This window comes from Rhineura floridana, chromosome 4, assembly GCF_030035675.1.
Source record: "Rhineura floridana isolate rRhiFlo1 chromosome 4, rRhiFlo1.hap2, whole genome shotgun sequence".
NCBI lineage: Eukaryota > Metazoa > Chordata > Lepidosauria > Squamata > Rhineuridae > Rhineura > Rhineura floridana.
Genome location: NC_084483.1, coordinates 134285432 through 134307447, shown reverse-complemented (window position 1 = coordinate 134307447; position 22016 = coordinate 134285432). Strand labels below are relative to the sequence as shown.

Below are 22016 nucleotides of genomic sequence, written 5' to 3'. Positions count from 1 at the left end.
GATGAAAGATTTGCATAATATCCACAATCTCTTGCGGACATATATATCTTTACATACCATTGCATACCACTCTTTTGCAGTCATTTTCTCCTTAAAAAATTCATTTTTGTAAGTTATTTTCACGAATACATTCATTTTTATGCACACATGCATCTTAAAAACTGCATCGCAAAATTTGGATAAGTGCAAATTTCAAAGGATGGCTTTGTTTCAGAAAGTGCAGATTTGATAGACTTGGCTTCAAATGTGAACTGAATTGAATTTCGCCCCCATTGCTAAACACCAACAGAAAACTGAAAGTGAGGGCAGCAGCCATTTTGAGTTCACCAGTTGTAGGAGGAGTTATGCAGTGCACATTATGAAGTACCATCTTTTCCACATTTCAATCTCCTGTGGCACCAGTTTACAAATTTTACAACAGCAAATACTATACCTGCGGCATCACATGGGACAAACCATGTTTAATGCATCATTGCAAAACTTACCCAAATATTGCTATAGGAAATGTGGGTTCTGGTTTTCCTCATTGTGGCGAAACCCTCCCCCAACCACTTTACCAGGAGCAGCTCGAGAATTATTTGAGCTTGTGGCAGGTCCTGTGGCAAAACTTCTCACCTCAAGTATCAGTGGAACTGAGAAATGGAGCAGTCAGGTGACCAATTTGCCACATGGCCAGCTGTAAAAGGCCCTGGATTTGCTGGGCAACCAGCTGTAAATTACTCCTCTGTTTTAAGTACTTGTAACTGTGCACTTTAGCAGCACCCCCGTTCTCATCTCATCTCCAGCTGGTGTGAAATTAGTATCGTGCCCCAATTCCTCTTTCTTTTCCAGTGGGAGATTGCCAACAAAGATGCTTGTTGCTGAACGCTAAAGCTGTTTTTAATAAATTCAATCTGGGCCAGCCTAATCCTTGTGCCTTTGTAGTTCATTTAGATTGCAATGTGCTTTCAGTCAAGATGAAACCCTTTTCCAGCATTAAGATCTTTTTAAAAGCTTCTCTTGTATCTCATTTGAACTGTAGAGGAGCTTGTTTCTCCCTGCTACTTGCCATGATTTAAACATTGCCTTCGTTGCTGCAGTTTTTAATGATCATTTTTGAAGTTTGCTGTTTTTGCTGGGTGCTGTGGGCCTGGCCAAGCTCCCAGTGGGAAATGAGGGGCCTTCATCTTGATGTGCTGACTCTGATGTCATGGAATAAGTATATGAAAATACCTTATGCTGTAAACCAAAACATTGCAGCCATCTGTTTAAAACTGCATCCAATGTAATTATATAATACTATGGCTAATAGGTGACTGGCTTATCCAAATATTTAGAAAAAAGAGGTTTACACTCTAGGGGAGGAAGGTGACATCTAACTATGTTTCCTGCCTCATTAATTATTGGATCGTTTTGTAGGATTTATTACTCAAGTAGAATATAAGGAAACTGATCTCTGAGATGCAACTCTTTTACTGCAGATCAAATTAGCCAGCTGTCCCTGACCTGCATATACCATCTATTAAAGGCTTAACAATTGCTCTTTTATTCTGCGAAGGCCCATTCACACATGCACGTCCCTCACTCAGTGACATTCAACATTCCATGAAAACTTACAGGTGTGGAGCAAGGATTACAGATCAATTCCCAGGACTTTAATATATTTTCCAACAAAATGCTTTTAAAGGGAAACAGGTCGTACCTTAGTTCTGATATACTGAGTGATAAGTTATGATGGAAAATGGTCTCTTAGAGGATTTATTTTTATTTAGCAAGATTTATATACCCCTTAATAAAAAAAGAACCTCTACGCACTTTACATAAAATAGTGTAACATGTTCATGAAAACTGCTTAGAGGTTTTTGTTAAGTAGCACATACATATATCTTGTTAAATAAATGAATAAAATAAAAATAGTGATAACACACTCTGAATAAAATGCAATAAAAAAATCTACTTGGGGACTAGCAGATGCGATCTAGGGTTTGGGGAAGGCTGTTTATTCAGTGTAGCTGTCATGGCAGCCTAACCCCATCCTGTGCAGGTTATGAAAGCAGAACCCCCAAGTTTTTCTTCCACTTCCCTTTTAAAACTCCTTCCACCAGCACCCATTCTGGCTTCTCTGGCCACTTTGAGAATGTGACTCAAGGCAGCTGACTATAACATCCCCTGTGGAGGTCTCTGGCACAGCACAGGGGGGTTCATTGGTGCTCGCACAGCAATAGCAATTTATTTATTTATTTTATTTATTAAAGTTATATCCCGCCTTATGGCCAAAAGGCCCTCAAGGCGGCTTACAAAAACATGAATATAACACATCATAAAGCATAAATACAATAATGCAATTCTCAAAATTAAATAACAAATAACATTATTAAAAGAAAAGAAAAAAACATTTAAATGTGTCACAATAAGAGAACCAAACACTTTATAAAAAGGCCTAGATAAAAATCTTCAATTTCCCAGCAAATAAGTAGCATTTTTATTTTTAACATATAAATATACACAGTATATAAGTAGCCAAACAATAATAATAAACAACAAACTAATGAGAACATCTCAATAAATATACAATTAAACAATCCCCACACACTTCACAACAGTGTTTAACAAAAATATGCTATAGTCCAAATAACAGCAAAAATGAATCTCCAAAATTAAATCTTGACCCCCAAAACAACTAAAAAACAACTAACCCCAGTAGTCTATAGACATCCCGAGCAGCAGGTTCACGCACACATACACACACACGGTCTCTGGCCCCTTCAGCAGTTGCTGCTTTTGTAGCTGGAGAGAGACAGGGCCCCGCCCTTCCAGGCCAGGTGGAAATTAGCCAGAAATGCAGGGAGCAGGTCTTGCAGAAACTCACACAGGTAGATGGTGTATGATAGCTAATATGCCCAGACAGGCTAATGCCAGTAATAAAGCCAGAGGATGAATTGTCCATCCCCATCCCCCCGTGCACCTGGAATCTAATGAGTGATTTTGTGTTTGGCTGGGTTCTGCATCCCATCCGTAGGTGGGAGTTGCAAAAACGGTGCCTTTCTGGCCAGCCCTACAGATACAACAGAATGACGCAGCAACGGGCTGTTCCTCTTGAGACTAACTGAGAGAAAGAGAGAGACAAAAATACCATTTTGTATAATATGGGTTCAAAGAGCATACATACTCCTACAGTTCAGCTCCCAGAAAGACAGTCCTTGGAGTTGGGAATCTGACAGGTGTTCCAAAGTCTTTGCAGACCAACTCCATTGTTCCAACTTCAACATAGCTTAGAACACAACTAAATGAGAATCTTTTTTCAGGCATTCCGCCCATGTAGGGTCAACAGGAGGAGACAAGGCTGTGGGACTGCATCTTCAGCCCCTGCTGCCACATAGCTCATGTCAGCTTCCCCTTGTTCATCTGTTACTTCTGTAGTTGGGGAGGCTTTTCTACTCATGGGAGTTCCCTGGGCAATTCACAGCTCTGATCTTCCAAGGTTCTTAATCACCCAGGAAAACCTCCATGGGTAGAAAAGGCTCTCTGTTGCAGGAGTTAATGTCAGGCATGGGGAAGTCAGCAAGAGTCATGTGACAACAGAGGGTGGAACTAAAGGGCATGGCCCCAGAGCCCTTTCCTTCTCCTGTTGCCCCTTCATGACTGTAACACCTGAAGAGTGCTAGAGGCATACCCAGAAAATATCAAAAGGAACAGCAAGTGGACTTCTTGCATATATCACTTCTCAGATGTTCTCCTGTTTAATAAAAACAACCCGCTCTGCATACGAAGGAGTGAGCTGAACTAGAGTCTTTTGCTTGTTCTGGTAATTTTTTCTTTACCTACATGGAGTTTTTTAAAAAAAACAACCCAGAGGGAAATCATTAAAAAATGATACATGCATACTCCTGGCAGTTTGAAGTGGCAATGACTACTATTCCACTTGAAGATTATTCCACTTCATTCTGTTTTCCTTAGGACAATGTCTATATATTTTATTTATTTTATTTATTTACTAAATTTTTATACCGCCCCACTAGCATAGCTCTCTGGGCGGTGAACAACAAGCAATACAAATATGTACAATAAAATCCAATAATACCATACAGCAAAAGTACAGAGAATGAAAGATCTAAAAACAATTACAACACACTTTAAAACTGAATTAAATTAGATTAAAAGCCCTAGAAAAGAGGAAGGTTTTAACCTGGCGCCGAAAAGACAGCAGCGTCGGCGCCAAGCGCACCTCATCGGGGAGACTGTTCCACAGTTCGGGGGCCACCACTGAGAAGGCCCTAGTTCTTGTTACCACTCTCCGAGCTTCTCTGTGGGTCGGAGCTCGGAGGAGGGCCTTCGATGTAGAGCGCAGTGTACGGGCAGGTTCATATTGGGAGAGGCGTTCCACAGGTATTGTGGTCCCGCACCGTATAAGGCTTTATAGGTCAAAACCAGCACTTTGAATCTGGCTCAGAAGCAAATTGGAAGCCAGTGCAAGCGGGCCAGAAGAGGTGTTATGTGTTCGGACCGCTTGGTCCTCGTTATCAATCTGGCAGCCGCGTTTTGCACAAGCTGTAGCTTCCGAACTGTCTTCAGAGGCAGCCCTACGTACAGCGCATTACAGTAATCCAATCGCGAGGTTACCAGAGCATGTACCACTGATGTGAGGTCCTCCCTGCTCAGATAGGGACATAGCTGGGCTACCAACCGAAGCTGGTAGAACGCACTCCGTGCCACCGAGGCTACTTGAGCCTCCAGTGACAGGGAAGGATCTAAAAGAACTCCCAGACTATGAACCCACTCCTTTAGGGGGAGTGTAACCCCGTCCAGGACAGGGTATATATCCACCGTCTGATCAGAGAAACAGTGTACCAACAGCATCTCAGTCTTGTCTGGATTGAGCCTCAGTTTGTTAGCTCTCATCCAGTCCATTATCGAGGCCAGGCAATGGTTCAGCACATTGACAGCCTCACCTGAAGAGGATGAAAAGGAGAAGTAGAGTTGCGTGTCATCAGTGTACTGATGACAACGCACTCCAAAACTCCTGATGACCGCACCCAACGGCTTCATGTAGATGTTGAAAAGCATGGGAGACAGAACTGACCCCTGCGGGACTCCACATTGGAGAGCCCACGGTGTCGAGCAATGTTCCCCAAGCACTACCTTCTGGAGACGACCCGCCAAGTAGGAGCGGAACCACTGCCAAGCAGTACCACCAACTCCCAACTCTGCGAGCCTCTCCAGAAGGATACCATGGTCGATGGTATCAAAAGCCACTGAGAGATCAAGGAAAATCAACAGAGTTACACTCCCTCTGTCCCTCTCCCGACATAGGTCATCATACAGGGCGACCAAGGCTGTCTCGGTGCCGAAACCAGGCCTGAAACCCGATTGAAATGGGTCTAGATAATCGGTTTCATCCAACAGTGCCTGGAGCTGGCTGGCAACCACTCGCTCCAAGATCTTGCCCAGGAATGGAACATGCGCTACTGGTCTGTAGCTGTTGAAATTATCTGGATCCAAGGAAGGTTTTTTCAGAAGTGGTCTCACTGCCGCCTCTTTCAGACGGCCAGGGACCACTCCCTCTCGTAAAGAGGCGTTTATCACCTCCCTGGCCCAACTAGCTGTTCCATCCCTGCTAGTTTTTATTAGCCAAGAGGGGCAAGGATCCAGTATCGAAGTGGTTGCACGTACCTGTCCCAGCACCTTGTCCATGTCCTCGAGCTGAACGAACTGAAACTCATCCAATAAAACATGACAGGACTGTGCTCCGGACACCTCATTAGGATCAACTGCTATAAACTGGGAGTCTAAGTCCCGACAGATGCATAAGATCTTATTTTGAAAGTGTCCAGCAAACTCCTCACAGCGGGCCACCAATGACTCTATCATGTCCTGACGGCCAGAATGAAGTAGCCCTCGGACAACTCTAAAAAGCTCCGCTGGGCGGCAAAGAGATGACTTAATAGTGGCGGCAAAATGTTGTTTTTTTGCCGCCCTCACCGCCTCTAAATACAGTTTGGTGGAAACGCTTACCAGCTCATAGTTGCATCCATCAGGAGTTCACCTCCACTTCCGCTCGAGCCGTCTCCTATCTTGTTTCATCACTCCCAGCTCCGGGGTATACCATGGAGCTGTATGAGCTCTACACAGGAGAGGGCGCGCAGGAGCAATCGTGTCAACCGCCTTGGCCATCTCCACGTTCCACAGTTCGACCAGGGCTTCGACAGGAGCGCCAGTCTTATCAGCCGGAAAAGCCCCCAGAGCCCTTTGAAAACCTTCAGGATCCATTAGTCTCCGGGGGCAGACCAATTTAATAGGTCCCCCACCCTTGCAGAGGGGAAAAGCCACTGAGAGTCTAAACTTCAGCAAGCGGTGATCTGTCCATGACAAAGGGAGAGATGTAAAACTCCCCACATCCAGATCACCATCCCCATGTCCAGTAGCAAAAATAAGATCTAGAGTATGCCCTGATGTATGTGTTGGGCCAGTAACATATTGGGACAGCCCCATGGTTGTCATGGAGTCCATGAAGTCCTGAGCCGCCCCAGATAAAGTAGCCTCGGCATGGATGTTGACATCCCCCAGTACCAATAGTCTAGGGGATCTCAGCAATACTTCCGAGACCACTTCCGTCAGCTCAGTTAGGGAGGCCATTGGGCAGCAAGGTGGGCGGTACACCAACAAGATTCCCAGTCTGTCCCTCTGACCCAACACAAGGTGCAAACACTCCAGACCGGTAACTACATGGACATGGTGCTTGATGAGTGAGATGGAACTCTTATAGACCACAGCGACCCCACCTCCCCGACCCTCGGATCTACCTTGATGCTGAACCGAGCACCCCGGTGGGCAAAGCTGGGAAAGGCTGACTCCTCCCTGTTCACCCACCCAGGTCTCGGTTATACATGCCAGATCGGCTGCCTCATCCAAAATTAAATCATGGATGAGGGAGGTTTTATTATGTACCGATCTGGCATTTAAAAGCAGCAACTGGAGATCCGAGGGCTGGCTGAAAGGACAACCAACAACCCTGCGGATGTGAGAAGGACCGGAACATGGCACAGCCACTACATGTCTGGGCCGTGTTCCCCTTACCTGGCACGTCCTTCTCACAACGCCATACCTCCCTCTGCCGGTCACTACACTAATTGGGGCCCCCAATAACATTATATTAGTTTGTAAGAGTGCCTAAACTGCAACATTATCAAAAAACAAGATAGTAAAAAGTATAAAATCAACAATAAAATTACAGTCGTAAAACAAAATATAACACAACTTTCACAAATACCTGTAATTTTTCTCCAGAATCCAGTGCCTTTACAGAAATCTTTGTGAAGTACCCTTGATGAAGGTCCAGCCACCCAAGTACATAGTTCTTGCCCCTGAACTCTGAACTGATCATCATGTGTGAAAGAGGAACCAACTGTGGGAGAGGAAAAGAAGAAAAATGGTTGCATCAACTTAATATGCGTCAGGAGGAACAGGTCAGCCTTTTGAAATGAATGTTTTTCCACACATATGCTCTCCCAAAAAGTCAAAGGAGGCTTAAGTGGTATGTCCCATTCATCAAGAAGGCAGCCCCACAGATGGGGCTCAAAGTCCTACCTATATGGGTAAAGAGCTTTCCTGAGGTGGCAGGCCTTAAGCATTCCTGCTCCGCTCTTGATCATGACCCATTGTGCTTCTCAGAGTGACAAGCTAGAGGCTTGGCACTTTGATCAATATAAATCTGTGTCTCTGTGAGTCAGGCAAGTGCTTGTATTTCTTCATTTGTCTGGTCATGTCTGCCAGGCTTTGCTGAACAGATCTCCCAGAAGTCTGAAAGGTAAGGAAGCTTTAATCGTGTTGAGGTGAACAAAGAGCAGATGCAATTAAAGCTTATTAAAGAAGGTGGGGAGATGTCAGCTTATTGAAGTTGTTTTTGTTTAAATTAACTGTCTCCCTTTAACTGATTAGCTAATAGCTGACTAATTAAATGATCATTCTGGATATTACAGTATCTCAAGTCAACTGCTGCTTTTTGGTGGCTGTTGAGGGAAGCATCCAGATAGACAGGATGTTTGTGTACAGTGTTCCTATTTACAGAAATGCTATTAGGATTGCCTCCCACAACCCCAGCTGACTTCTTGCACCTGTAACAGTTGCACAACAGGATAAACTCAACAAGTGAAGCTGCTCCCATCACTGCATCTTCCTGTTAGGAAAAGCCACACCTGTTGAATGTCTGGCTCTCACACAGCTATGAAAAGCACAGGAGCCCTGCCAGGAGGAAAAATGCCATCAGCATTGCTACCTACCACTGGAGACAATTTGCATTGGGATCCTTTTAAAATACTCATAGTAATCTCCAATTAATTAGGTAATTGAGCAATCAAATGAGTTAATGCCCACTTAAGGAGCCCTCCATTATTGCAGATTAAAAAATGAGATTCAGTTGCCCCACAGGCAAGGGAAGCTGGAAATGATCATGGAAACTAGATCTAAATTATCGTACTACTATCTGTCGCAGTAGTACATTTGGGGCATCCAGACACAATGTGTTTGCCTTTAGCACAAATGTTATTCCCTTTGTTATCACCACACAATTTTTGTATATGCATGGCAATGAGATAGAGAGAGCGCGAGAGAGCACTATTTTACTACCTGAAGATTGTAAAATGTGCCTAATATAGGATTAGGAAGAAATGCCTTCCTCTGTCTGTTTTGACAACTATCTCTAGTTTGCCTGATTTAGATATGAAATCCTGGGAAACTCTAATTACCACAAAGTAGGAAGTGAGAGGGGGAACTGAAATGCACAAACCCAAAGCCATACATGTTGGCTAAACCATGATTTAGCCATGATTGCTGAACAGGCCATTTGGGTTAATTGAGATGGAGCTTTTGACAGTGAATTGTGCCTACAGAAACTTAGCTACATTGAATGAAAGATGGCTGACACATCTGTACAATGTGTGCGTATGCATGTCCTTTACTTTCCTGGCAAATGAGTTGTCAAATTAGACAAGACAACAAGAGATCTGTTTGTGGTGTTTTTGAGTGTGTGTTTATTCCATCCCCCCCCCCCCCGGATGAAGACAGACCTGAACAACCTCTGGATCTTATATTCCCAAATACGGGGTGGGGTGGGGTCAGCCATTCTATGTTCCTTCTTCCCAGCAACCTTTGGCCCAACTGGAAACCTGCATAGCATCCAAGAGAGCCTATTTTGAATGCCTTCTGCCCCTCCCAAATCCCATTTTGAGGAAACCAAACCCCAGGCAAGCGCAGGGAAATCTCTCTCCACTCGGAGATTGGGGTGGCGCACAACAACATACAGTGATTTGCATATGTGAACCAGGAACCATACATCAAGTACCATGAGCCAGTGGTGGCAGGTGCCCCTTGCGACTGGGACAGTGGAAGGCGGGGAGACTACCAGTAGGAGGAGCCAGAGCAATTCATTGGCAGAGCCAGCGAATTCTAGTTTTGCCCGTCACCTCCTCCCTGGTGAGTTGCACAAGAAGCAACACTGAGGAGGAAGCTGAAAAGCAGTGCTACCCTCTGGACTGGTTGTAAGGAGGAAGGTGGGCAGACTGAAGTTAGTAGGGCGGTACCCCATTTGCCCTAACGGACCAGCCTACACTGCCGTAGACTCTACGGAACTGGCACATTGCCTGGTGATACCTGAGACTCAATGTTTTTCAACAGGGGAAGGGTCGTGTAAATGCGTTTCAGACCCTTTTATTATATGCAGCATATATCATAAATATAAGGTCAGATGCAGTTCTCTAGGCCTCTCTGTTTAGCCTGTGCTACTCTCCTCAGGGCACATTCCTCACTTCTCCTGCTCTGCAGCCCCCCCCTCCCCAAGCACTTTTGCCTGGCTGGAATTTATCCTTGCACTGTGGTCATGCCTCTTGCTGAGTGGAGGATGGAAAGATGTGGGTGGGTGTAGAATCCTCTGACATGTATGCAGCTCGAATGTAACTGACTGGGCAAAGGTAAGAGTTGCATCTGTTGTCCTGCCCAGACACACCTTTGGCCCAGCCACTTTTGTCTCTGCCCCACTCTCACTGGTATGCTGCTCCCAGCAGGTTTCCCATGAGGGAATGTGGCCCTTGGGGAGAAGAAAGACTCTCCACCCCTTATATAGCCTATAAATCAACTGGATTCAGAGCACTGTTTGCTACAAGGACTATATGTAGATGACTGTTTGTAACACACCAGGCATCATACCAGGTATTTTATCACACAGCTGCACTTGATAAGAAAGTAGTTTAAATCCTCTGGCAGGATGCTACAAATTATCAAGATTACCTCCAACTTCTGTTTCTTGGGTTACCTGATACAGAAGTAGTGGGGGTGTTCTCCAGTGTGGGATGTTAATTCTGCGATTCTGAACTAACACCCATGGATAAATGGGCTTTTGTATTGGAGGAAATATTGCCTGAATATCAAGAATATAATACAAGTGTTTCCATTTGAGCCATAACCACATAATCTCTTCTAATCTGCTGTTAAGAGTTGTGACCTTCGTGGGCTTAAAAATGACCTGAACATTTGTGAGGTAAAGGATTTTTATTTTTTTTAAAAGCAAAGATTCAGTAATAAGAAGAAGGCAATACCAAGTTTGCATACATTTCTGTGTATACAGTTCAGTGAACTGATATTAGCAATGGAGCAACAGCTGTTCTTTCTATTGCTCTGATAGATATGGTACGTAAAAGGTATCTTATTTGGGAAATAGCACACAATTTTCATGGTTTGTACTGAAGTGGTTATAAGGAACACTTTCCTGTAAAATGGTGACCTTTCCAAGGTCGTATTGTGCCATTCAGGAAGGGCTAACATATACCTTCAAAAGGCAAAATGTCATTGGTCCCTGTGGCAGTTACAGCTCTATGGAAAGCAGTCTCAATTTGTAGGCGATGGCTTACTGTGTGGGTTGGGAAATTTTGGGCACTGCCCCTGGAGGGAGAGATTGCTATGGAGAACCCCCCCAAAATCCCCCCAAATTGTTGAGAAAATTCTCACAACACACATGCCACACAACACATATTGTATCCTTATATCTGTACAAACATCCTGCAAGGCCCATCTCCATAGCAGGGGCCAAAGTGGGTGGTACTGTACCTCCACAATGAGATCCAAAGACTGTTTCAGCCCCGTGCAGTATAGTAAGACTAAGGCTACAATCATATGTCACTTACTGAATTAGTTATGAATAGATGAGTATAGGATTGCACTGTTACACTCCAGAAAAACGTGCTTAGGAGTACATCCTTCTCTATGTTACTAGTTTTTACTTTTCAGTTATTTCAGTGCTTGCACTGCTGTGCACCAAATTAAATAAAATATATCATTGACTGTCCTTGTGCAAAGTTTAAAAGAAACAGGAGTTGATATGCACCTATTCAAAATAATATTTGGGCTTTGTACACATAACAATTTATTCTAAAATCAATGGAGACAGAGTTCTTGTTTTTCTACCCAGTCCACACACAATCTAGATTCTAGACCTATTGCATAGTTGTTGCTCCTGAAAAGCACTTCATTCCCAAAATAAAAGCTCATTGCAGATTGATTTTGCATTACCCCTCAGTATGTCCATTTGAAAACCATTGTAGGTCCTTGCAATGGGGGGTGGGGTCTTTCCACACCTGGCTAATGACATTGTGGGTGGGCATATACCAAGTTTGCAAGGGGAGGGTTTTCAAACACTTATAAAGTAATGTTTATTTATTTATTATTTTATTTATATCCCGCCCTTCCTCCCAGCAGGAGCCCAGGGCGGCAAGTAATCGCACCCACCTGTCTGGTCAGCAGGATCTACAACCAATCTAGATTGATAGCAGCATGCTGAGGATGAACATGATTGATTCTGTATTTAGAGAAACTACATTTTGTGCTACAACAGGTAGGTGTGCACGCAGCCTTGCTCAGAAGTAAGTCCCATTTGGTGAAATGGAACTTAACTCCCTAGAAAGTGTGTCTACAATTGCAACTGCCTCCCATTACTGGTTTGGAGCAGCCATGTTGTTAGTCACATCACAACATGAAAAAACCATCAAGGTCACCTCCAGGCTGTCAGAATTTTGCAGGAGAGTTCAAGTGCCTATTGGGCATTTAGGATTGTGAAATTAAAGTGCATTAAAGTGCTCTGGGGCCCTAGTGCAAAACATCCACTCTTTTAAAAAATGGACTCTCTGTGATTAGGAAGGTGGTGGGGAAATTCACTGAAAGTGTAGGGTGAATGAATTGTTAACAGGAAGATGTGTAAACACTGCACAAGCAAATCAGGAAGAACGGGTATGGTCCAAAGGACACAGGGCCACTCTGCTTGCTCCTGTTCCATTCCCCTCTCCTTGGAGGGGCAGAGAATGGAAAGGGGCAGAGACTCTCCAAATGGGGGTACCGCACTTTGGAGGTGAGCCAGAGTTGAGAGACAGCTGGTTCCTCTAGCACCCACTCAGCAGCAGCTCCTCACTGCCTTCAGCAACTGTTGCGTTTCCAGCATTGTGTTTTTTGTTATATTGCCCCCTGGTTTCTGCATTTAGAACAGTTTTAATATTCACACTGTAGTTCTGTTAGCCTTTGATTGAGCCTTAGTATCTATTATCATGCACAGACTGGTTGTTCCAATACAGTATATCTAATCTTGTTTAGACTGGTTTTCTGAAGGGGGGAAAAAACTCCCTCAGGTCTTGTTCTCTGAGTTGCAACCTGGACGGCCTAGCCTTGTGTTGCCTTTTCATCTTACTGATTTTGTCTCTTCTATCTCTGTCTGATTCAACCTTCCATATTCTATAGCCAAGTATTTGATCATCTGCATTAATAAGGTGTTTGCTGTTCTTGTTGTGTTCAAGTTAATAAAGCTGAGGATTGATTTGCATGAAAGTGTGGGTTGGGTGGGAGTCTAGCTGACTGGATAAACGCACATCTTAACATGGGATGAGGCCAGACTACTGACTTCAAGCCCCCTTTCCTTTCATTCTGTGGCCCATTGAGCACAGGCAAGCAGGTGGGAGTCCAGACTTCCGTGCCCCCCGCCAAAAGCCTCTGGACTGGATTGGAAGCTGTATCTCTCCACGCCCCAAAGTGGACTTGTTGTCCAAAGCAGACCCCTTCCCTACAATTTCCACAGAGAGAGATTGGGAGAGCATTGCTATAATTCTAACAGTCTCTTTTATTTATGCTGACATTGAGTTGGTCCTTTCCCACAGGCCAAGCATTTATGAATGTCAACATTTAACTTGGGGAGGTGCTGGATGTCTCTTCTCAAGCAACATTAATTCAAAAATATCTGGGGTCAAATACCAAGTTGCTTATTCAAGCAAAAGATTTCCCCAAAGGCCATGGGAGTCTCTCCTGTATAAGGAAAAAAGTCATGACTGCATAATAGCCTTCAGGTTATGGCATGCCCAATTTTGCTGAAAGAAACGTGTCATGTGGCTTCTGGGGATTTGCAGAGAAAGTCATGCAACAGTTTCAAAAAGGGGGGGTACTATGGCTCAATCTCATTCTTTCCTGCACGCCAAGTTGAATGCAGACTGTTTCAGTTATTGGGTAACACCCAGAATTTCCTGATAATCCTGATACTTTTTGATGGGTTCCCATCCCTTTCTGTGGTTCAGAAGCATGATGAATGTATCCTGGGTTGCAAATGTGTCAAGGAATTCCACCCATCAGAGATTTCCTGTGAGAAATCACCCTTTGTTACTGAAAGTGGGAGTCTTCCTTTCATATCCACACAAAAAACTCCACATCAGATTATGAGTACCATTGTATTTCAGACACTATGCTAAGTAGATTCATTATTTATTAGCATGCCTCTTTCCAGATTCACTTGCACGGCAGTACTTGATTTTATGAATGCTTCTGATTTTATCTGGGGAAAAACTTGAAACACCTACAAGACCTCTGTTGTCTAGGACTATTGTCTAACTGAAAGTTCATATCTTAGGTAAAATGCCTTTGACTTCTTTTTCAACCACAAGAGTATGGGAAGTGGGCTGAGCAATGGTATAATAAGATGTGGCCTCATAAAAAAAATAGAATCAACAACAACAACACAATTACATTTCATTCACACACAGAGGAGACTGGTGGCTCTGATGTCAATGGGGCAGTGAATCTGATCTGGGTCTTAGTTGGAGCAGACTCACTGCCCCACTGACTTTGGAGACAGAAGTCTCCACTGCTCACACACACAGAGAGAGAGAGAGAGAGAGAGGGAGGGAGAGGGAGAGAAAGGGGGAGAGAGAGGAGAGGGGGTTGGGAGGACTCAAATGGCATTCACTCAACAACAAGTTATTACCTAACCAAACAATGACTCTGTGTGTCATGGTTCTGAGTAAAAATTTATATGAGGTCACTAGGATCACATGGCTACTCACTTCACCAGGTTCAGGGTCCTGGTAGTACTACTCATATGACCATTGTGTGACTCCCAAATGATTCCATCTTTTAAACACTAACGGAACCATGTTAGATGCAGCCATGGAGAAGGGGCAACTGTGTGGCTTTGTATCATGGGAACTGAGCCTGAGATTACAAATTTCCAATCCAAGAATGGTCCATGGAGACCATCTTTTCTCACTGAAAGATTACCCAAGATCACTGATCTTATCTTTCTCACTTTTTCTTCCTACATTTGTATTCTGTCCTTCCTCCAAGAAGCTTAGTGCAGCACACATGGAGGCCATCCAATTTACAACAATCCTGTGGTTAGGTGGGAATGAGCAACTGACCTTAGATTTGCCCATTAAGCTTAATAGTTTAACAAATATTTGAATCCTGAAAAATCTGTTGTATTACACTGCACGATACGGTCCCTTGCACCATACTCTACCACACACAATTCACCACCCCATTCTTACAGTGAAGTGACAATACCATACATACAATATCTAACTTTATTATAAAGTTAACTGGTTTTTGGTTTTGTTTAAATGAAATTGGCACACACACACACCCAGTAAATGCTAGAGACCATTTATGGAGGATAACAGGATTATTTAGTGGACTACGGGAAGCCTCATCCACACAATGATTTAGGGGAATGTAAAGAAAGAGGGAGATAGTTTCTCCACTAATTCGACAACGGGGACTATCTGGTTGTCTGTAGATATGTCAAGACTTTCTTAGTACAGAATTCTAACACAGGCACTGTAAGACATCAAGAGGATTTAACCCAAGAACTTTCCAATAATACATAAGAAAATGCTGTTCAAACTGTGTGTTTCCTCTATAAATGCTATCCTTGGGGAAATGTTTGGTCAAAAAAAGTGAAGCCAGTCAAAAGAGTGACCCTGATTAATTGAATCCTGCCCATCAATACTTTTTGTCTGATTCTAGAATTATTGTACTTTAAATAAATGAAAGGCAATGGGGAGTTTTCTGAAGAAGCAATATTGAATTAAAAGGTGTGAGGTCAAAGAAAATGGACAAAAGAATTAAATACTCTACTGATGATTTAATTCCCCTGCTTCCTATTATATGCATTCCTCCAAGCTGCTTCAGCCACATTGACAGGTCGAATAAGCATATCACAGCACCAGAACACAGCCATATTTTCCACAATCAGTATCCAGGCCAGCTTTTGAGAAGTCATCTGGGAAGATTTACCAAAATGGATATCTATCACATCCCTTTAGGTCTTGAGCCTGTGAGTGCACAAGAAGACTTCTGACTTTTGTGTGTAGATCTTCAACTGGTGGGTCAGCAGGATCACTTCCCAGTCATGCCCTGATCTGAAGTGGGTCACAACAGCAACACAACCACCATATAACAATATGGTAAAAAATTAAGAAATGGGTCCCAAAATGCATATTTTGGTTAAAAGTGGATTCTGGGTGTCAAAGAGTTGAAGCCTACTGATGTAGCATAATGACATCACAGTGTCTTGGAGCAAGACTGTATAAGCCGAGCAAGTCCTAAGATAGCCTGGGGATGTGTGGACGCCTTTGGCATGCCGCTGGATAATGTCATGTACATCAAGGTTTAGGCAACAATCCTGCACCCACATACCTGCGAGAGGGGGTGGTCCCTGGCTGCCTGAAAGAGGCAGTAATGAGACCACTCCTGAAGACCAGAAAATCTTAATAACTATAGGCCGGTAGCAAATGTTCCATTCCTGGGCAAGGTCCTGGAACGAGTGGTTGCGGGCCAGCTCCAGACACTCTTGGATGAGACCGATTATCTGGATCCATTTCAGTCGGGTTTCAGGCCTGGTTTTGGCACAGAAACAGCCTTGTATGATGACCTTTGTTGGGAGAGAGATAGAGGGAGTGTGACTCTGTTGATTCTCCTTGATCTCTCAGCGGCTTTCTATACCATCGACCATGGTATCCTTCTGGGGAGACTAGCTGAGTTGGGAGTGGGAGGTACTGCATTGCGGTGGTTCCACTCCTACTTGGCAGGTCGCCTCCAGAAGGTGGTGCTTCGGGAACATTGCTTGGCACCCTGGACTCTCCAGTATGGGGTTCCACAGGGGTCAGTTCTGTCCCCCATGATGTTCAACATCTACATGAAACCATTTGGTGCGGTCATCTGGAGCTTTGGAGTGCGTTGCCATCAGTATGCTGATGACACGCAGCTCTATTTCTCCTTTTCATCTTCTTCAGGTGAGGCTGTCAATGGACTGAACCGGTGCCTGGCTGCGACAATGGACTGGATGAGGGCTAATCAACTGAGGCTCAATCCAGACAAGACTGAGATGCTGCTAGTGGGTGGTTCTTCTGACCAGATGGTGGATGTCCAACCTGTCCTGGATGGGGTTGTACTCCACCTGAAGGAGCAGGTTCGTAGCTTGGGGGTTCTCCTAGAACCATCTCTGTCACTTGAGGCTCAGGTAGCCTTGGTGGCCCGGAGTGCCTTCTACCAACTTCAGTTGGTGGCCCAACTAGTTCCCTATCTGGACAGGGATAACCTGGCTTCAGTTGTCCATGTTCTGGTAACCTCCAAATTAGATTACTGCAATGCACTCTATGTGGGGCTGCCTTTGAAGATGGTTCAGAAACTGCAGCTTGTGCAAAATGCAGTGGCCAGATTGGTAACAGGGACTAGACGGTCTGAACATATAAAACCGATTCTGGCCCGCTTGCATTGGCTGCCTGTATGTCTCCGAGCTCGATTCAAGGTGCTGGTTTTGACCTATAAAGCCTTACACGGCTTGGGACCACAATACCTGATGGAATGCCTCTCCCGATATGAACCCATCTGTACACTATGTTCAAGATCAAAGGTCCTCCTCCGGGTGCCTACTCCAAGGGAAGCTCGGAGGACGGCAACAAGGGAGAGGGCCTTCTCAGTGGTCGCCCCCAAATTATGGAATCATCTCCCTGATGAGGTGTGCCTGGTGCCAACACTGTTGTCTTTTTGGTGCCAGGTCAAGACTTTCCTCTTCTCCCAGGCATTTTAGCATGTGTTTTTAAATTGTTTTTATATTGTTTTGAATTTTAAAATTGTGTGTTAAATTGTTTTTAAAATATGTGTTTTAAATTGTGTATTTGTTTTAATGTTTTTGATTGCTGTAAACCGCCCAGAGAGCTTCGGCTATGGGGTGGTATACAAGTGCAATAAATAAATAAAATAAATAAATAAAGCCCCACTCAACACAATGGGACTTACTTCTGAGCAGACATGTTTAGGTTGTTCTGCTAGTGCCAATTGTGGGCTCTGTTTCTGGAATTCAGTGTAGGGTTTTGGTTGGACTTTGGGGGGGGCAGGAATCTGGGTCATGAAACATTTCTGCAGTTGAACTGATGTGTTTCAGCTATTGCTCATAAGAGTCTAAAGAACAGATTGTTTTAACTAAAGGCCATTTCATCTAAAACTCCAAAAAAAGAGAGACAGTTTAAATAATGTAAACCAAGTTTTCAACTTTCTATCCCAAACAAGCATGCACTCATTGTTATAACAACTAAAATATGTTTGCAATTAAATAGAGCCTTTCAACTATTCCGCAGTACAGATAAATCCCACTAATACTGCCTCCTCCCTGTTGTGTTTTTTGGGGGGGGGGGTTCGTTTGCTTTGCTTTGTTTATTTTTTTACAACAGAGGTTGTGTTCATCTAGAGGAATAATTATGAACTGAAGAATTTTTGTTTGACTCTTACATATATAAGAACAAAATCACTTACTGGAAGACTAACAGCACAATCCTATACATGTCTCCTCAAAAGTCCCAGGCTATGGTCTGAAGACACATGTGGCCAGCAGCTCCCTGTTGAAGGTAAGCAGGGTCAGGTCTGGTCAGTGCCTGGACGGGAGACTGCCTGGGAACCATATGTAAGCTGCCTTGGGTTTCAATCATGAAAAAGAAAGGTGGGGTAGAAATGTAATAAAAATAAAAATAAAATAAAAAAATAAAAAGTAAATCCTATTGTGTTCAGTGGTTTTTACTCCCAGGAAATTGCACAGGATTGCAGGTGAAATGCCCAGAATTTTCCAGAATCAAGAACATAACAGTGTTTCTCTCTGACATGGAAAGTAAAGAAGTGCTGTTTGGAGAAAGTTGAACTTTCCTAATATGCACAGTGATAATTATGTGTGTGTCATATTTATAACACTTGACCTCAGAAGCCGCATGTTTTTGTTCCTGATTCATTTTTTTTACATAAAAAAGCAGGTTTTAACTCAATGTGTTTGAAAGAAGTTAATGGGTTAAGGTTGCAATCCAATACATGTCTACTCAGAATTAAGCTCCATTGGGTTTAATGGGGCTTACTCTCAGGTAACTGTGTACTGGATTGCAGCCTTAGTTGCTGAATTTGATAAATTTGTATTACTTTCAGATATAATCCAGGTTATATTACTAGGATCCTTAAATATAAATTAATTTAAAAAATACCCACCCCTGAAAGTCTTCTGACATACCCAGATATATTCCATTCTAAAACTTTATTTGGATACCTCTTTCTTGTCATTTGAATGAAAGACCTTTCAGTTTCAAACACATACAGTTTGATGGGTAAACTATTAGATTGCTATTCCTGTGTTGCGTTTTGGCATTCCACCGCTGAACCAGTGACAAAGGAAAATTAAATGAGAAGTCCAAACAAAGGAGGGATGTCATATTTGTGTACATACAGTGCTTTCAAAGGTGGAATTTTAAAATATTTAAAGGCTTGCTTGGCTTCCTTCTACCTTGTGACAATCTGTGGATGATTTGTATTTGTAGTTTATTTTTCTTGTTTATGTGAGATTGATTTGAGCCATTCACGTTGTACTTGAAAGGGGCTTCAAAGGCTGACATCTGCTCTGAAGTTTGGACTTAAAGCTATTTTTATAGTAGCTTAGCATCATGGTGTGCTCCAATGGATTGTCTGCCTCCAACTGTGGACTAACATTTCTAGCAGCCATGTAGTGACAAAAGGTTTGCAGGGAGTCCATCTTAATCCAACTTTTTGTGGTTTTCTCATAAGCAAACACACACATACAAACCCCAACCACCAAATACTGTAAAATGCTAAAGCATTTGTGCCTTGGTTATACATGCTATTTTTCCAAAACAAAAGGACACATGGTATTGAATGTGATTTGGTTATTAAAAGAAAAGGCTGGTGTAAATATAAGCAATTCAACCAATAATTACTCTGAAAATGTGACTTCCTGTAAACTATGTAACATACTTTCAAATGTTATTTTAAGTCATTTCTAACCCTTTTTGAGCATTAGAGGCAGGCCCTTATATTTTGTCTTTTTCACATCATGCTAAACCATAGTTTAGTGTGAAGTGAACAAGTAGGAACAAGCTGCAACAAGTCCCAGACTCACAGACTCACTCCTCCCTTGTATTCCCATGCAGCTGGAAGGAGGCATTTGGAAGCTCTCCCACTTTTAATTAAGCATAGCTTTCTGTCTTGTCCAGTCTTAGAACTGTGATTAATCTTAACTATGCTTAGTTTAACAGCCAGCTTCAGTAACTATCGTTTGAAGTTGACATGTGAGCCAGAGTTTCTTGATCCAGAGAAAACAATTAACTGTGGTTAAGCAAGTGCTGAAGCTTCCAGACTTCTCTTCCTAAGTTATGTGGGAGGAGGAGATGGGAGTATGTGAACTGAAGGAGAGCACATACACCTGAGGGTCACTGAACCTCATTCTTACTCATTCATGTTGTGCTAAATAATGGTTTAGTGTAAAATGTGAAAGCAGCCATAGTAAAGCCTAGAATCAAATCTTTGCTCGTGGCTAGTACTCATGAACAACGTATTTCAAATGTATCAAAATGTTGTTAGCGTGCTTGGTTATGGATCAGCAAATCAGAATGATTCTCTTTATGGGTGTGCCTAGGGAATGATTCCTGTAAGAATAGATCCAGACCTGTGTTGCTTACAAAAGCTCATGCTATCATGTGTTTAAGGGGTCACAGGATTCATTTGCATCAGAACAGAAAATCCATGTGGATTTTTGGAAATGCCAACAAGGAGTCGATAGTTCTGAAATCCATATAACAATACAGCACTCCAAGGAACTCAGACAGACTTGAATGTCAACATTTTGCAAAGCTACAAAAGCAGCTTTTTGTATGCCTGCACTAATAGGAAAATGTCAAATAACATTCACAGGAACAAAATGTTCCTGTAACTTGTATTATTATTACTCCCAATTGCAAGCACAATTATATAGGCACTGAGCTAATCTACACATTCAGGACAAGTCTGAAAGCTTTTCCTGAAATGTCCGCATTCCATGGGTTGGGAATTACTGATGTAAAGGAAGCATGCCATCATGTGGTCTCCTTGCTTGCATGCTGAACTAACTGAGGTCCAGCTAGGGATGGGCAAACCTGTCAGTTCTGGTTTCTCTCTGTTTCTCTTTTTTTTCAGTCTTAAATTCAGTTCGCCACACTTTCACATCAGCACACTTGTTTTTTTAAAAAAATCAACAGTTTAGTGTGAATTTCTCGTAGTATACACATTTTGGCAAAACAATTTTTCCTACGACAAAGCATTTTTGTATGTTATTTTCCCTAATATATGCATTTTCATATACGCTTTATCTTAGTATATGCCTTTTTTTGTACACATTACTTGGCTGGCCTGAATTGCAAAATTTGGAGAAATGTGAATTCAGAAGAATGGTTGTGTTTCAGTTTGCATCATGTCGCAGATAGGTTAAATTGAGTATAAATTAATTATACTCAAATTAAGTTAGGTTTGTCTGTAATTGTAAAATGAAATAGCCTTTCTCCCCCATCCCTAGCTCCAGCAGAGCTGTACCACATCCTTTTCTTGTGTGTGTAGACCACTTCCAATTTATGAGGTATTCTATGAGGTGCTGTTTTTAAGGGGAGATGCAAGTATCATACTGGCAACTGAAAATTGAAATTCATGTGCCAGCTGACTGGTCATTTTGTGGATCATTTTCTGACTAGTTACCTAAGTAATCCCACAGCACGACACTCAAAGAGAGTTTTCAGACCTAGTCTCAGAGGTTTCCGAACTTCTGAATTTCCAGATATAAGATTAACTGTTTAGGGCAAATTTGAGACTTAATGACTTTCATGATAGCTATATGCAAGCCAGTAAGTGGCCCAACACATCACCTACTAGCTTTACACATGTACACAGATGTGCTTTGGAGCATGAGGACATGAGAATGACCATTTGCAAGCAGGGCCTACCTCCATCCTGCTTGATTCAAGTCTGACAGGAAAATTTGGGTGCACTCCTGATGAATTATCAGATTTGGAGAGAACAGGCTTACAGCTTCAAATATGTGGACATCTGGATCCTGCTTTTTAAAATATATACATACAGTTTTCATATTCATCCCTAGTTAGCTATAACCGCTACCTCAAAGTTTGCTATATTTCATTCCTTCTGAAACCAGCGGGAGCCTGCTATGCTCAATGCTTTAGTACAAAAATAATTATTTTACCAATTGGGGGCACTGACCCTAGGTTTAAAATGTATCTGTGTTGCTTCCAACAGTTGGTCTTAGAATGATAGTGATACTACAAAAAGAAGCAGAAAACCTTACAATCCCAGATTTGCTATCGGATGGAAAGAAAATAAAACTTCCTTTCCATTCTCTGGGATAAAAGATGAGATTGGCCTTTGCTCAGCTT

The 22016-nt window shown here is 42.8% G+C and overlaps 1 long non-coding RNA gene across 1 annotated transcript; it reads right to left on the bottom strand.

Annotated features, from left to right (window-relative positions):
- Window positions 1–2570: 2570 nt before the first annotated feature.
- LOC133384449 (uncharacterized) lies at window positions 2571–7740 on the bottom strand. Its single transcript, XR_009762565.1, has 3 exons — window positions 7564–7740; window positions 7247–7381; window positions 2571–3085 (listed from the first exon to the last, which is right to left on the bottom strand). It is a non-coding gene; the product is annotated as an uncharacterized LOC133384449 (long non-coding RNA).
- Between the last annotated feature and the right edge of the window lie 14276 nt (window positions 7741–22016).